Source organism: Mustela nivalis, assembly GCF_964662115.1.
Source record: "Mustela nivalis genome assembly, chromosome: 16".
Classification (NCBI taxonomy): domain Eukaryota; kingdom Metazoa; phylum Chordata; class Mammalia; order Carnivora; family Mustelidae; genus Mustela; species Mustela nivalis.
The window spans coordinates 17,948,316-17,963,458 of record NC_139035.1 but is presented as its reverse complement, the minus strand read 5'-3'; the positions used below and the strand labels follow the sequence as shown (position 1 = coordinate 17,963,458).

General features: G+C 43.2%; 1 long non-coding RNA gene across 2 annotated transcripts; it reads right to left on the bottom strand.

Annotated features, from left to right (window-relative positions):
* Nucleotides 1-1,226: 1,226 nt before the first annotated feature.
* On the bottom strand, nucleotides 1,227-13,150 carry LOC309849876. 2 transcript variants are annotated; one of them, XR_014303971.1, is made up of 4 exons: nucleotides 13,024-13,150; nucleotides 2,790-2,847; nucleotides 2,301-2,373; nucleotides 1,227-1,339 (listed from the first exon to the last, which is right to left on the bottom strand). It is a non-coding gene; the product is annotated as an uncharacterized lncRNA (long non-coding RNA). The 2 variants fall into 2 exon arrangements; XR_014303972.1 differs by having other exon boundaries at nucleotides 12,844-13,087.
* Nucleotides 13,151-15,143: the final 1,993 nt, after the last annotated feature.

The window sequence follows — 15,143 nt, the reverse complement described above, 5'->3', positions numbered from 1 at the left end:
TCAAGCTCCTCACACCTGCTTGCCTTTACTGTCACACCCCAGCCAAGCCTCTACCTTCCTCACCTGGTCCACCGGATAACCTCCTCTGCGGAGTTTTTGTGCATCTGCTCTTGTTGCTTTCTTAGTCACTCTCCAGGCAGAAGGGGGAGAACTCGTCCACGACTGCCCGCTGGCTCACAGCACGTCCCTGCTTGAATCCCTTCATCAGCTAGCTCTCTGTTGTTCCTGGAATTACATCAAGTTCTGTACCAACGCCTGCAAGCCCCACGTGCTTTGGTTCTGCCCACCCCTTAAGTCTTCCCATAGCACCCACTTCTGTGATCTTTGTTTCCTGGCCATGCTGGAGAATATTCCCAGCCAAGCATTTGGATGCCTTTGGGCCTCTGTTCCTACTGTTCTCTTTGCCTGGATTGCTCCTGTGCACGTCACCTGGCTGGTCCATTTTTAGGTTACAGGAATGCACTTGAAGGCTCCTTCTGTGAGAGGCCCCAGATGGTTTCTTTCTTTTTTTTTTTTTTTCTTTTAAAAAATTTATTCAATTTTTTGACAGAGAGATGCACAGCAAGAGAGGGAACACAGATAGGGGGGAGTAGGAGAGGGAGAAGCAGGCTTCCTGCCAAGCAGGGAGCAGGAGGTGGGGCTTGATCCCAAGACTCTGGGATCATGACCTGAGCTGAAGGCAGACGCTCAACAACTGAGCCACCCAGGTGCCTGACTTCTTTATCTAAGTAGCAACACCTCCCATCCCTGTTCCTTAGTTGTTAGCTCATCACCATTATTGCTAACATTTATCATAATCTAAAGTCACTGTCTTTATTAGCTCTTTCCTTATTTTCTAATCTTCCCACTCACAGAAGGACAAGAGACATTTCCGTCTAGATCTGCACTGTCCCATGTAGCAGCCACGAGACCCACACATGGCTGTTGACAACTTGATATGTAGCTGAATGGAGATGGGCTTCAAGTATAAGATACACACCAGATTTTGAAGACTCAGTATGAAAATGTCATATTGATGCATTCATACCGATTGCATGTTGCAAGGATAATATTTTGGGTATATTAAGTTAAATAAAATATATTCTAAAATTAATCACATTTTTTGATGTTTTTAGTTTTTTAGTGTGGTTACTAACATTTCTAAATTACATGCATGGCTCACATTATATTCCTATTGGCCAGTACTAATCTACATCACCATTACTCTATTCAGTGTACATCAAATATTTCTTTACAGAGTGATTGTTTATTTTCTTCCACTTTCTCTTTGAAATTTATCAAAGACGAGTGGCTTCTGGGATTGTCAAGTGTTCTTCATTTTCTTGTTCTATTTGTTGTTCTACATTAGGAGAAAGACAAAGCAAAACTCAGTACCAGCAACATCAACAGAAGAAGCCCCCCCAAGCCATCCAGCCCCTAGCAGCAAGCTGAGCACGGATAGCGAGGGAATAGGTAAACCAGGAAGGTGGCAGGATGGAGTCAGCAAGTTTCAGCAGTCAGAGGTCTTCCTCCAGGCTGGGGCAGTGACATAAGCAATTCTCCCCATCTCCCAGAACCCCCTTGACACAGGCAATAAATCAAGTAAACAAGACAAAAGGTCGCTGGAACCCATCTCCATCAATCTGGGTGTGACTCTCCCATAACATGGGTGTGACCCTCCCATAACCTGTGAGCCCTGCTGGTGAGGAAGTCTTCTCGTTCACCAGCTCCCACCTTTCTGCTTGTGTGGTGGGAGGAATTGCAGACTTTGGAGAGTCAAAGTGGGGTAGGGAAAGGACAGAACCCAGGGGTTTGGAAAAACCTTAATGATTTTTTTTTTTTTCCCCAGCTCTCCTTTTAGGGACTTCTGGAGACAGAAAGGGGTTAAAACTTCAAGTTAGGGAAGAGTAAAAACTCCTAGCTAACTCATTAGCTGGGTTTATCTGAATAATCCTGGGGAGCTTGTGTCACAATTTAATCTGACAAAATTTACTAGAGTAGAGAGAGTTAAAATAAGATTGGAAGCCAGAAGCTCTACCCCTATTTCTTGGATAATGGGACGAAATGAAATAGGGCTAGAAGCTGCTTTGTTCTGAGACTATAAATGCCCCCAGGGCAGGTGGAGTTGGCCCAAGACTTGCTCCCGCTCCCTGCACAGACCTGAGTCTTCTATTTTAGCCTGGCTTTCTTCTGGCTCCACTTACTCATTCATTCATTCCACAAATACTGGGGACCTACTCTGTGTTAGGCCTTTGCTAGCACTATGCATCGAGTACAACATTGGGCAAGATACAGAAGATCTCCAACTTCTTGAAACTTACATTCTAGTTGAAGAGCAGACAGTTGAAAAGTAAACAAAGCAGAACTGGAATTACTGGATTAGATGGTATTTACCTGAAGAAAATGAAAACACGATTCAAAAAGATACATGCACCCCTGTGTTTATTGTAGCATTTTTACAAGAGCCAAAATATGGAAGCAGCCCCAGTGTCCCTGGATGGATGTATGGATTAAGAAGATGTGATATATATACACAGTGGAGTATCACTCAGTCGTAACAATGAATGAGACCTTGCCATTGATAACACCCTAAATGGATATAGAGGGTATAATGCTAAGTGAAATAATTTAGTCAGAGAAAGACAAACACCATATGATTTCACTCATGTGGACTTTAAGAAACAAAGGAAAAAAGAGAAACAACCCAAAAAAGAGACTCTGAGCTGTAGAGGAGAAACTGATGATTACCATGGGGGGAGGTGGGTGGGGAGATGGGTGAGACAGGTGAGAGGAATTCAGAGGACACTTACCATGACGAGCACTGAGAAATGGATGGGATTGTTCAATCACTATATGGTGGACCTGAAACTAACACAACACCGTATGTTAATTATACTTGAATAATAACAAAAGTAAACAAAGCAAATGTAAACTGAGAAGTTCTGTGAAGCAGTCAGTGAATGCCAGTGACCAAGAAAGTCCTCTTTGAGGAAGTGACCTTTAATCCCAGATTTGGGGAGAAGGACTACTCACTGCCTCTTTCACATCTTGTGTTGAGATTTTATGTGTGCATTTATTTATGTATCAAACATTTATTGAATGCCTTTTTTTTTTTTTTTAAAGATTTTATTTATTTGACAGACAGAGATCACAAGTAGACAGAGAGGCAGGCAAAGAAAGAGGAGGAAGCAGGCTCCCTGAGGAGCAGAGATCCCGATGCAGGGCTCGATCCCAGAACCCTGGGATCATGACCTGAGCCGAAGGCAGAGGCTTTAATCCCCTGAGCCACCCCGGCGTCCCTATTGAATACCTTTAATGGTCAGGCTTAGTGTTGGGTAGTATCCTCCAACCCACGAAAGGAAAAAAAAAAAAAAAAGAGTAAGTCAGGAACTCTGCCCCAGAGGAGTCCATAGTCAAATGAAGGAGACTGATAAGTCAACAAGAAAGCCGTGACACCATAATGTGATAGAGTGGAGCTAGAGATCTCTAAGGGTATTCCTGTATCTAAACATTTTATTGTCTAGTAAGTTCTTACTGTATGTTTAGTACTTTGGGGATGTTCATTCTTTCCGAGAATCTTATAATCTAACCATAGGTGGATGGCATGCGTATTTGGAAAGTTTCCAATCTCAGAAACCAGGCTGTAGCAAATTATTTGTATGTTTTGGGTTCAGCCCCTATCTACTCGGAGAGACCATTAAGTTGTAGAAATCCATGAGGCCTAACACCTCTCCCTCACCCAGTCGGTGGAAGGTGTGTGTGCCCTGCCTTTTTTTTTTTTTTTCAGGGTCCCGTGAGAGGGTCTGAAAGTAGGATTTGGGCACCATCCCTCCATGAAGGCTTTGAGAAGATGCTTCCCGAGGCTCAGCTACCGTTCGGCATCTGTACCGACTGAGGTCTACTCTGAGTTGTAGGGAAGCCGAGAGACATCACACTGAAAAATGAATACACTGATCTTCCAGAAGCAAAGACAGAGTGAGGTTGCTCTCTCTATGGACTTCTAAAGCTGTGACTATCCTCTGAGCGATGACAGATACTGCCTTAAAAGAAGAAAGTGCTTCATTTGAATAATGGTGGGTGCATCCCCACTTTTTCCTTTCATCCCTTCTCTGCAACAATCTGCAGTCCCCACACTCCGTCCCTCTGATTTCTTGCGGAAATGGCTTCACTAAATGCCCCAGTGGCCTCCATTTTGCCAAATCCATATCCACATGCATCTGAGGGTCGACATCTCTTGAATTTCTGCCTTCCCTTGGCTTTTTGGATACCTTTCTTCCTTGGTTATCCTCCTGCATTTTCTAGCTGCTGGTCTTTGAATCTTCACATCTTTTGGCTGGACTTTGAAATGGATGTTCCTTGAGAGTCCTTGGCTTCTTCCATTTCTCACTCTATTCACAAGTCTTAGGCATCAATAACTAAGATCATAGCTTCGGCTACCATATAGACAAGGACTGGGCTCTTAAAACCATATCAGGCTCTTCTCTCTCGTTCGACCTTTAGCTATATGTCTTAAACTGTCTGCTAGAATTCCACTGGATGAACTCAACCCCTAACCCAGTTCTTTTATTATCCCTGTCTTGGGGCCTGGCATTACCAAGAACCTATGGGCTATTTAGATTTAAGCCCTCTGATGTAGTATTCATTCAGTGGAGATACAGAGATCCCTTACCAGATCTCAAGCCCTGGGCCATGTGCTAGAGGAACGATATAGACAAGGCACTGGGCACTTAGAGACAGGTAAACAATCAGAGAATATAGTGTAGGACATCATCAGAGGCTGAGTACAAGAGTGGAAGAGCATACAAGATGCAGGATGTAGAGAAAGCACAGTAGAGGGACTGACTGTGAGCCAGAATCTGAGGAAAGTCTTCCTTGATGTGACTGGACATGGTCTTCCTGGTAGCTTCAGAACTTACCCTTCTATTGAAGTTTTTGGTCCGTTATGGGCACCAACCAGCAAATTCACAAATAAACTTGTTTAAATTTACAACTGAATTTGTTTATCCATCTGTGTGTCAAAAACCAAGAGTGAGTGTACAAAGCTTTAATAGATGCATTATCTATGCTTTTTGAGTCCAAAAGTTTGAGTTTAGCTTAGTTCTGGTTTTACCTGGTAGACAAAGGAACTATTTATTTAATAACATCTATGTTATAGATGTGCTATGAAGATTAAGGATATAAAAAATATATTTCAGGGATGCCTGGGTGGCTCAGTTGGTTAAGCATCTGCCCTTGGCTTGGGTCATGGTGCCCAGGTCCTGGTATGGGCTCCCTTCTCAGTGGGGGGTCTGCCTCTCCCTTTGCCTGCAGCTCCCCTTGCTTGTGCTCACTCTCTCTCACAAATAAATCAATAAAATCTTAAAAAATACATATATATTACAACATATACGTTATATATTAGAATATATTATCATATATTACATATTATATATCAAAACATACCTATTTACAAAGATAATTAGAGGAAGCATATACAGCCTTTTGCTCTAATAAGAATGCCACGATGGCTGTATTTGCCAGGTTTAGGTACCATCCCTTTTGAAAGACAATGGGAATGGAATCCCCATCACAGGCGAGAAAGGTATGGTATTATATTTGGCATTGAGAATAGCCTATAAAAGGCACGAGTACTTGAAGCCAAATTGCCTGAGAAAACATAAGCAGAGCGATACCGGTGGGGTGTAGAGTGCAAGGCCAGGGGAGGTGAACCTGGAGTGGGAGGTGGGACCCCATCATAAGGGGTCTGTATGATGACAAGAGCCCTAAGCGCTACGCTGAACGAAGTACACACTTGACCTACAAGATCCCTCCTAGTGCTTTCCTGCGCCCTGTGTTATTACTCACGTGCTACAGCAAGTAACTGAGAGGCTCCGTATCTGGTACAGTTGAGCCGAAATTCACTCCCAGGATCCCTGACTCGACAGCCCGCGTCATACACAGGTCCTTTGCCATGCGCCCCGCTGCATGTGCACCGTGCTAAAACATCCTTACCTCGCAGATCTCTTACTGTAGTGCTTGGTGGGGAAGCCTGGATGTGGTGGGTTGGGTGGGAAGGGGAAACGTGGGGCATCTGTTTGCTGGGGCAGGAAGTAGGAGGAAGCCATCTTAGCCACAGCTGGTGGTGGGCTGGGTCTTGCCTGTTAGAGGAAACTACTACCTCTGGGTGGTGCGCCGCTCTGAGGCGAGGTCAGAGGAGTTTTATCTCCGTAATAATCCTTTCCCCTGGCTCCCCAGAGCCTCCTAACCCATTTCCCTTCTTCTCTCTGCAAATCATCTCTAATACCATCCAAACTGGACTGACCTCCCTTCCCTCCTTAATGAGATTCTCCTGCAGTCCTCATTGCCTTTAGGATAAAGCCCAATTGTTCAGGCTCCTTTGCTGGCAAGCAAAATGCTTTCTGGGAGGGTCCTGCCCACCCCCTTTGGCTCTGTCTCCCACCTGTAACTAGGCTCCCAAGCTGCATGGTCTACGGTCCCATGCCTCTTGTCTTTCCAGGTCCTGAAATTCCTGCCTGAAATTCTTGCCCTAATCTGCCTGGGACTGTCTCAGAAAACTGGATTCCCCCCGCCAAGGTACACGAAAACTCCTCTTCCCCCCATATCACCACTACAACCATATTGTTCGAAAATCTACCTGCTCTTCAGAATGGCACATGTACCACCTCCTCCAGGAAGCCTTGCCTGATTCCTTCAGGCTAGGCTAAAGGCCTCTCTTTCATTTTCCCAGCAACCTTTATATACACTTTGCTATCTATGCACATGTTACTACTACCCTTTAATTGGCAGTTAGGGTCAATCCTAGCCTGGCTTCTTCCTACTTGACCTACTTGACTTCAGGTCAGAGCCCTTACTACTTGACCTTAGGCAAGTTACTTAACCTCTGATACCTCAGTTTACTCATCTATAAAAGGGAGTGAAAAAAATCTCTACCTCTTAAATGGGCTATGAAGATTAAAGGTATTAAAATGTTAAGAATATATTATAACATAAATATATTACATATTAGAATATATTGTTTTATAATTCTATATCAAAACATATGTTAAAATACAGGTTAAAATGTCATCTACAATGCCTTGCATACTGTAAACACTAAATAAATGTCACTGTTATTATTCTGCCTATTACTATTGCTCATCCATACTACACTCTTAATGCCTTGAGGGCAGTGATTTATTCAATATTTAGTATACTACCTGGCATTTGGAGGTCATTTAATAGATATTTGGTTCTCTATCTTTCCTCTTCTTTCATTGTTGGCTTTGCCACTTCAGATCCTCTATCTGAATTCTTTTCTCCTTTTAAAAATTAAGATGAGAAGAAAGGGGGGGGGTGCCTGGGTGGTTCAGTGGGTTAAGCCTCTGCCTTCGGCTCAGGTCATGATCCCAGGGTCCTGGGATTGAGCCCCACATCCGGGCTCTCTGCTCAGCGGGCAGCCTGCTTCCCCCTCTCTCTCTGCTGCCTCTCTGCCTACTTGTGATCTCTCTCTGTCAAATAAATAAATAAAAATCTTAAAAAAAATTAAGATGAAAAGAAAGGGAAAAAAATATTTGCATTTACATCTAGAGATTTCTCAGCCCTGGGCCATTATCCAGGCCTCAAGGGACTGCAGGAAGATGTTATTTTTATAGATCTGAGAGCATTAGCACCTGCCCTAGTCTTTCCCACTTGTCCATCTCCCTTGCCCCTTGCAGAGGTGGCTTCCTGCTCTTCCTGCCTCTTCTGCCCACTCCTGGGATCTTCAAAGATTTTCAAAGAATATGATCATAGTAGTGGTAGTCTGGGGAGAAGAGGAGGGTATACATAGCTTGGGCTGGGGAAACTGACTTTTTTTTTTTTTTTTTTTTTGGGAAACTGACTTTTTGAGACAGTCCCAGGAGAGATTAAGAAAGATGAGGTTGCATATTTCCTGTAAGGGCCTGGAGGCTTAGAAAGCTTTATCTGAGAGGAGTCATCCACCTGATCCGGTTAAGGCAGAGGGAGGGTCACTCCTGTTTTTGTTGAGCAGTTGAAGTCGGAGAATAGGTAGTTCATTCATCAGATAAGGGCTCAGGGTGGGTGAGGAGCTGGACTAGATAAACTATTTACTGTGACTCTATCTTCCAAATTAACTGTGGCGGCTAAAGAATTGTTTAAATCCTGATTTGTGATTTTATTTATGTAAAAGAGCATGCAAGATATAAAACAATGAAATCACTTTGAACCGTCTTCATTATAGCCTATAATCACACACACAAAAAAGTGCAGTTAAAAACATTTCAATGTTTATAATATTTCACCATAAAAAAGATTTAGTTCAAGACTTTTGCTCACTTTTGCAGTGAGTTACCTGTTTTTTTTTCTTGCTGATTTCCAAAATTTCTTTAATAATTCTGGCTATGATTATAATTATATTTTCTCACCCAGAAGCTTGTTTTTTTTTTCTTTTTATTGCATCCTTTGATGAGCAGAATATTTAAATTTTCAGGAGGTCTATGTTATCACCCTTCTACTTTATGGATCATCTTTTTTGTGTTCTCTTTAAAAAGTCTTTGCTATTCCAAGGTCATGGCAATATTCTATCGTCTTCTTCTGTAAGCTTCATTACAAAAGAGAATGTCCAGAAGGGCTAATATACCATGAACAAATGCTCAGCATCATTACTCATCAGGAAAAATAAATGGGAACTGTAAGGAGGTACCTCTCTACTGGAAAAGCTACAATAAATAAATCCAACAAAAACGTACAAAACCGAATGTTAGAGAGGATGTGGGGTGTGTGGAACTCTTATACCTTGCTTGTGGATGTGTACATTAACACAGTAAATTCACACAATCACATGGGAAAACTTTTGGGTAATATCTACTAACACTAACAAATGCTTACCCTGTGACTTAACACACAACAGAAAGGTGTAGAATGAGGACCAAAACACAAAAGTACTCACTGCATTTTTAGTCATCATAGCTCAAAATTGGAAATAATCCCCATGTCTTTCAATATTAGAATGGATAAATACATGTAGCATATATATTCTTTTTTTTTTTTTTTTAAGATTTTACTTATTATTTGAGAGAGTGAATGAGCATGAGGGTCAGAGGGAGAGGGAGAAGCAGACTCACTTCTGAGTGGGGAGCCTGACCCAGGGCTCAATGATCCCAGGATCCTGAGATCATGACCTGATCCAAAGGCAGACTCTTAACCAACTGAGCTACCCAGTAGCTACCCTGTAGCATATATATTAAATGGAATACTATACACTAATGAAAAAAGACCAGACTATTACTGCATGCAAAAACATATCTGAATCACACCCACATAAATGAGTAAAAATAGTCAGAAAGGCGAACAACATGTATGACTGTATATAAATGAAGTTCAAGAACAAGGTCCGTGATGAAAGAGGTTGGGATACTGGTTATCTGGTGGGGGTGGGGTTGACTATAAAGGGGCAGAAGGAAACTACTGGGGTGCAGATAACATTGATATAGCTTGATGTGGGTAGTAGCTTTATGGTTGGATATATTTGTAAAGATTGATCTAGTGTCACTCAAAGATTTAGAAGTTACTTCAATAAAAAGTTAAGGGGAAAAATGTTAGTTAATAGAATATTTGGGTTGTAATTTTTATCATTCATTGACAGTAGAAGTTGAAAAAGTATTATTTTGCTTACATTTGTGTGCTTGAAGAATGCAGCTTATTCAGTCATCCCAATGTTCACCCACTTGATTTATTTTGACATTGTCTGCAGGAATATCAGGGGACTTCTGGATCCCTTCTTGTTGGAGGTGCGTTTGACAATGACAATAGTATTGTTCTTGATTATAAAGCCTATCCTATGTAGAATATTTGAGGTTTTTTTTCAGGAATATTGATTTGATTTACATCCATTTTACATTTTTCTGCAGAAAATATTCCAAATATTTGGATCTTATATTATACCTTTCAAAGAGCTTTTCCGTGTATTGTGGATCTGTTCTTGAGGGCTTAATATTCTAGTAGGAGAAGCTGATCTTAAGCAGGTGTGGGTACGGAATGCTAAGAAGGGGCCATAGAGTCTGATCTAAGTGGTCTAACCTAGCTTAGGGAATGTCAAAGAGTTCTCTGGAGCATCTGACATCTGACTTAAGATGAGTTTAAGACGTGTACTCGAATGTTTATAGCAGCAATGTCCACAATAGCCAAACTATGGAAAGAACCTAGATGTCCATCAACAGATGAATGGATCAAGAAGATGTGGTATATATACACAATGGAATACTATGCAGCCATCAAAAGAAATGAAATCTTGCCATTTGCGACAACATGGATGGAACTAGAGCGTATCATGCTTAGCGAAATAAGTCAAGCGGAGAAAGACAACTATCATATGATCTCCCTGATATGAGGAAGTGGTGATGCAACATGGGGGCTTAAGTGGGTAGGAGAAGAATCAATGAAACAAGATGGGATTGGGAGGGAGACAAACCATAAGTGACTCTTAATCTCACAAAACAAACTGAGGGTTGCTGGGGGGAGGGGGTTTGGGAGAAGGGGGTGGTATTATGGACATTGGGGAGGGTATGTGTTTTGGTGAGTGCTGTGAAGTGTGTAAACCTGGTGATTCACAGACCTGTACCCCTGGGGATAAAAATATATGTTTATAAAAAATAAAAAATTATATTAAAAAAAAAAAAGATGAGTTTAAGGTTGCCAGATAAAGTGGGACCATGGTGGCCCTTTGGACAGGGGGTTATACATTCCAAAGCTGCAAGAATAGAGAGCTACATGTTGCTTTGGAAGGAGAAAACAATCCAGTGGGTCAGGCAAGAGTTTTGAGGAGACATCTAGGAGTGTTCGATGCGCAAGGCTCTGTTTGCCTTATTAAGGATGCTGGACTTTATCCTAGGGTAAGATGAAGCCATTAATATTTTATTAAGCAAATACATTGATCATTATTTATATTTTAAGGAAACTGAACTGGAATAGGGACAACTGTCTCCTTTTGGTAGGACCCATGGATAAGAAGTGGAGCCGGAGCTAGAATGCAGCTCTCCAGGGGGCTGGTCCCTTACTGTTCCTGGATTTTTTCTCCTTTGGTGCCCATGGTTTTTGGTCATGTCACTTGGAAGAATGAAGAGGTAGATTAGACAGACTGGTGGGCAGCAAAGCAAGTTTTATCGAACAATAGCGAAGTGATAGTACAAGCTCCCCAGGAGGAAGGGGACTCGGGAGGGTGACCACTGGAGTTTCCAAGTCTAGAGGTTTTTAATGGCGTTATGAGTGGGCTGTTTTTATCTGGTTAACTGTCATCCAATCTGTTTTTATCTGGAACTGTCATCCAATCAGCTTTTTGTCATCTATCTGTCCGTGGGAAAGGGTGGAGGTCTCCTTCCAGGGTAGTATAAAATCTTTTTAAAAATTTTTATTTATTTATTTCACAGAGAAAGAGAGATCACAAGTAGGCAGAGAGGCAGAAGGAAGCAGGTTCCCTGCTGAGCAGAGAGCCCGATGCAGGGCTCCATCCCAGGACCCTGAGATCATGACTGAGCAGAAGGCAGAGGCTTAACCCACTGAGCCACTCAGGCTCCCCAGGGTGGTATAAAATCTTTTTAAGGGTAGTTTCCTATTGAGGGTGGGGGCCCCTTGTCCCTGCCTGCTTGCCTTCCAACTAGCTTTCATCATTACTACCCTAAGTTCGCTAGTCTTTCTCGGTCTCAGACTAGAGTGAAAAAGGGAACTTGGTGTGAGATGCAAAGCTTAAGAGCATTGCCAGCCACCTTTCCCTTACTTGCTGATTCCTGGTTTCTGTATCCTAGATGGAGAGGAGGGCTGACTTCTTGTGTGGATTCATGGTAGACACCTTAACTGAGGAATCCATGCTGCAAGGCTTGCCTCCACAGCAAGAACTTTTGGTCCTTTTTGTTGATTTTATCAAGAAATACTTTTTTTTTTTTTTTAAGAAAAAAAAAGCAAGGATTCCTCAAATAATGGGTTCCCAAAAGACCCACTTGAAATTCTGTAAAAGGGTAAATGTCACCTTGGAGAGCTGTAAAAACCCAATCAGTCTATTTCTAGAACATAGTGTTCAGGTTAATGAATTGGAAAGCAGAGGTATTTTCCAGGACAGACAATTGATTTTTGAAAGGGAGAAGACAGACAAGGAGAAGGAGGAGGAGGAGGTGAGCAAGAGGGAGGAGGGGGAGAAGGAGAGGGAGAGGGAGGGGGAGAAGGAGAAGAAGGGGGAGAAGGAGAGGGAAAGGGAGGGGGAGAAGGAGGAGAGGGAGGAGGAGAACCAGAGTAAGAAGGAGAGGGAGGGGGAAGAGAAGGAGAAGGTGAGGAAGAAGAAGGAAGAGAAGGGGGAGGAAGAGTTACAAAAATGTCACTTCTTGAAAGTGCACTCTATGCTCCTTGCTCCTACTTCTTCAGATGCACTAACTCCTGAAACCAGGGGACTATGCTTGTGTCCCCACTATCCTACTGAAACTCCTCCTGCTCATCTCTTCAAGGACTCCCTTTCTGCAAACCCAGCAGCTTCTTTCTGGTGCTCATGGAAAACCAACTGAGCTCACTAACCTAAGAGCTCAAGGTCATGAAGTCCTATTAACTCTGTAGCCAAGATCTGTCTTCCCGCTACATCACCCTTGACTTGTTTTCAACTAAGGATTTCTCTGTTCTGGTGTATCCTTCTTTACAGTTAGCAATGATCATTTTTAAAGCACACATTTGATAACCTCTCTCCCTTCTTTGAAGTCTATGAGGTCCCTGAAGGCTCCTCATCACCTCTAGAATAATGTGTCACCCCCCCAGTGTTGTTCACAGGGCCATCCACAGTCGAGTCCCAGCTTACTTGTCAAGGGTCTGGCCCACATTCCTCCTCCACAAGGACATTCCCATGGTGCCTACCTCTGCTTTGGCCCTTGCTGTTCTCCCGTTCCTCATGGCTTCACCTTCTCTTCACACCTAACAAACTCTCCTCCACTCTTCAAGGCTGTCTGCTCCCAGGGGCGTCTCCTGATGCCTGCTGTCTTCAGTGCCCCAACAGAATAAATCATTCTTTTTGCTCCCTCTGTGCCTTGGACCTACCTCGATTATCGCAGTCACCGCAGGTTTCTAACTCTTTCCCTCACTCTTTGCGTCCTCTTCTCCCAGGGCCTTTCCTGACGCTTCACTGTAATCTGCAGAGTCCCGGTGTAGTAAGTACTCAACGTGTGTGTTTTAATGCTTTGTCCTTGTTTTGTTTTTGAGCTGTTTTCAGTAAACTGATTAAAGGTGCACACAAAGCCCAACTCATATTTTTCCCAGCTGAGCAAGTGCAAATGGACACAGCAGGCCCTGAGAAATAGTAACGAGAGTGAAAGATCAAGGGCCGGGAGAACAAAGAACACATTGAGGTTTTTTCAGGGGCAACTGGAATGGCACCACCCCCAAGTGCTAGCTCAGAAAATAACAGTAATGCCTTACAGCCAGTCCCTTCTTACACTTTTCAAAGTGTAGGCCAGCTGGTGTTAACAACATCACGGTGAGTGAGCCAAATGGTGTTATGTGTGCGCTGGTGGGCATGTTTTGGGTGAAGAGGGGGAGGTAGTTTCTCTGTTTGGGAAGTGGGAAGGATGGCTGGAATTGGACAACTGATCCTCGAATGCAGGGTTTACCAACTTTTTCTGCAGATGGTTAAGTATTTCAGGCCTTGTTCATATGCCTAAGCAGCTATAGAAGATCTATGAATGAATGAGCATGACTGTGTCGCAGAAAACCATATGGAGATTGAAATGTGAATTTCATATACTTCTCACACGCTGTAAAATATTACTCTTCTTTGGATATTTTTGCCCAGCCATTCGTTTAAAAATGTAAAAAATATGCTTAGCTCTCTGGCCATACGGAAGTAGGTATCAGGCAGGGTTTGGTCCAGCCGCATAGTTTGCTACCCCTGTCCTAGTGCTGAGTCCATCACTCGACGGCCCTGAGTAGCTTTGCTGGAAGTGAAGCCATGTGGAGAGTGCTGATCCCATGATATTATCGTGGCAGCCTGATTTCCTAAGGTCTTGCTGAGTGCCAGGCTCAGTATACGTATTCTCTCATTTATTTCTTACCTCAGCCCTGTATGGAAGGAGCTAAGCGCATTTCTGTTTTTATTGTACGGATGATCAAACTGGTCGCCCAACTTGTAATTGTGAGAGCCAGCCTTTTGAAGGCTATTTTGAAGGTTCTGGGGTACATGTACTTACCACTTCCCCATATGGCTTCCTATGGCAAAGTGTCATTGCTGTAGAAATCGTATGTGATGGGATTTGTTTTTCAAGAACACAGACATTTTTATCTGAAAGCTGTAAATTTTTCAAAAGAAAAACTGGAGACCAAGAAGACTGAAGGACAGATGTACTCATATTCTGCTGTGGGAAAACTGGCTCAGAATCCTCTAAGACTTAATAATTTTTAAGAGCTTGTCATCCAATTCTTCCCCCCAGGAGTTTTGGAGGAATGCAGAGTTAATCTCACTCTCTAGAAGGACCCTCCCCTCACTGCATTCCACTACCTCAAACTGCTTCCTACCACCAAAATGCGCACACGCGCCCCTTGGGTGGGCATGTGAAACTACTGTCAAGCAATCTATTTGGTATTAGTATCTAAAGAACATTTGTTCTTTGTCAGCCTATTTTCGCTTCCAGAAAAGGCCCTATTGGGTAAATGCAAATGTGAGCCATACCTTACCTCCTGTAGGCATCCCCCACCACGCTTCTGTGGATATTTTTTCTTCCCCTCTGCTTCCATAGTTTATCCTTCTTGGACAATCACCCACTCTGGACCCAACACTGACGGCTGCTCAAGGTTGTCAGACTACTGTACAGTATAATGGCAGTGGGGTGGGTGGTGGCTTGGAGTCGCATGAGCTCGGATACCTTCTCCACTTTGGAGACATTCACTCCAAACTTTTCTTCTCTGCCCCACCCACCACTTCCTCCTTGGCCTCCTGAACTAGTTCCTCTACAAGAACTGGTGTGTGACTGTCACCCCCTCCAGTAGGAGCTGTAGGCTCTGGAGCAACAAACCCAGATTGTTAGTCCAGGATAGAATTAAGTTGGGGATGGGTGTGGGAGCTGGAGTTTGGGTGAAGATAAGAGAAACACAAAAGGGAATGTAGAAGATCTGACAATGAGTAGACTAGGTTTGGGCTGGAGGAGGTGGGGTCCTCCTGCCTGAGC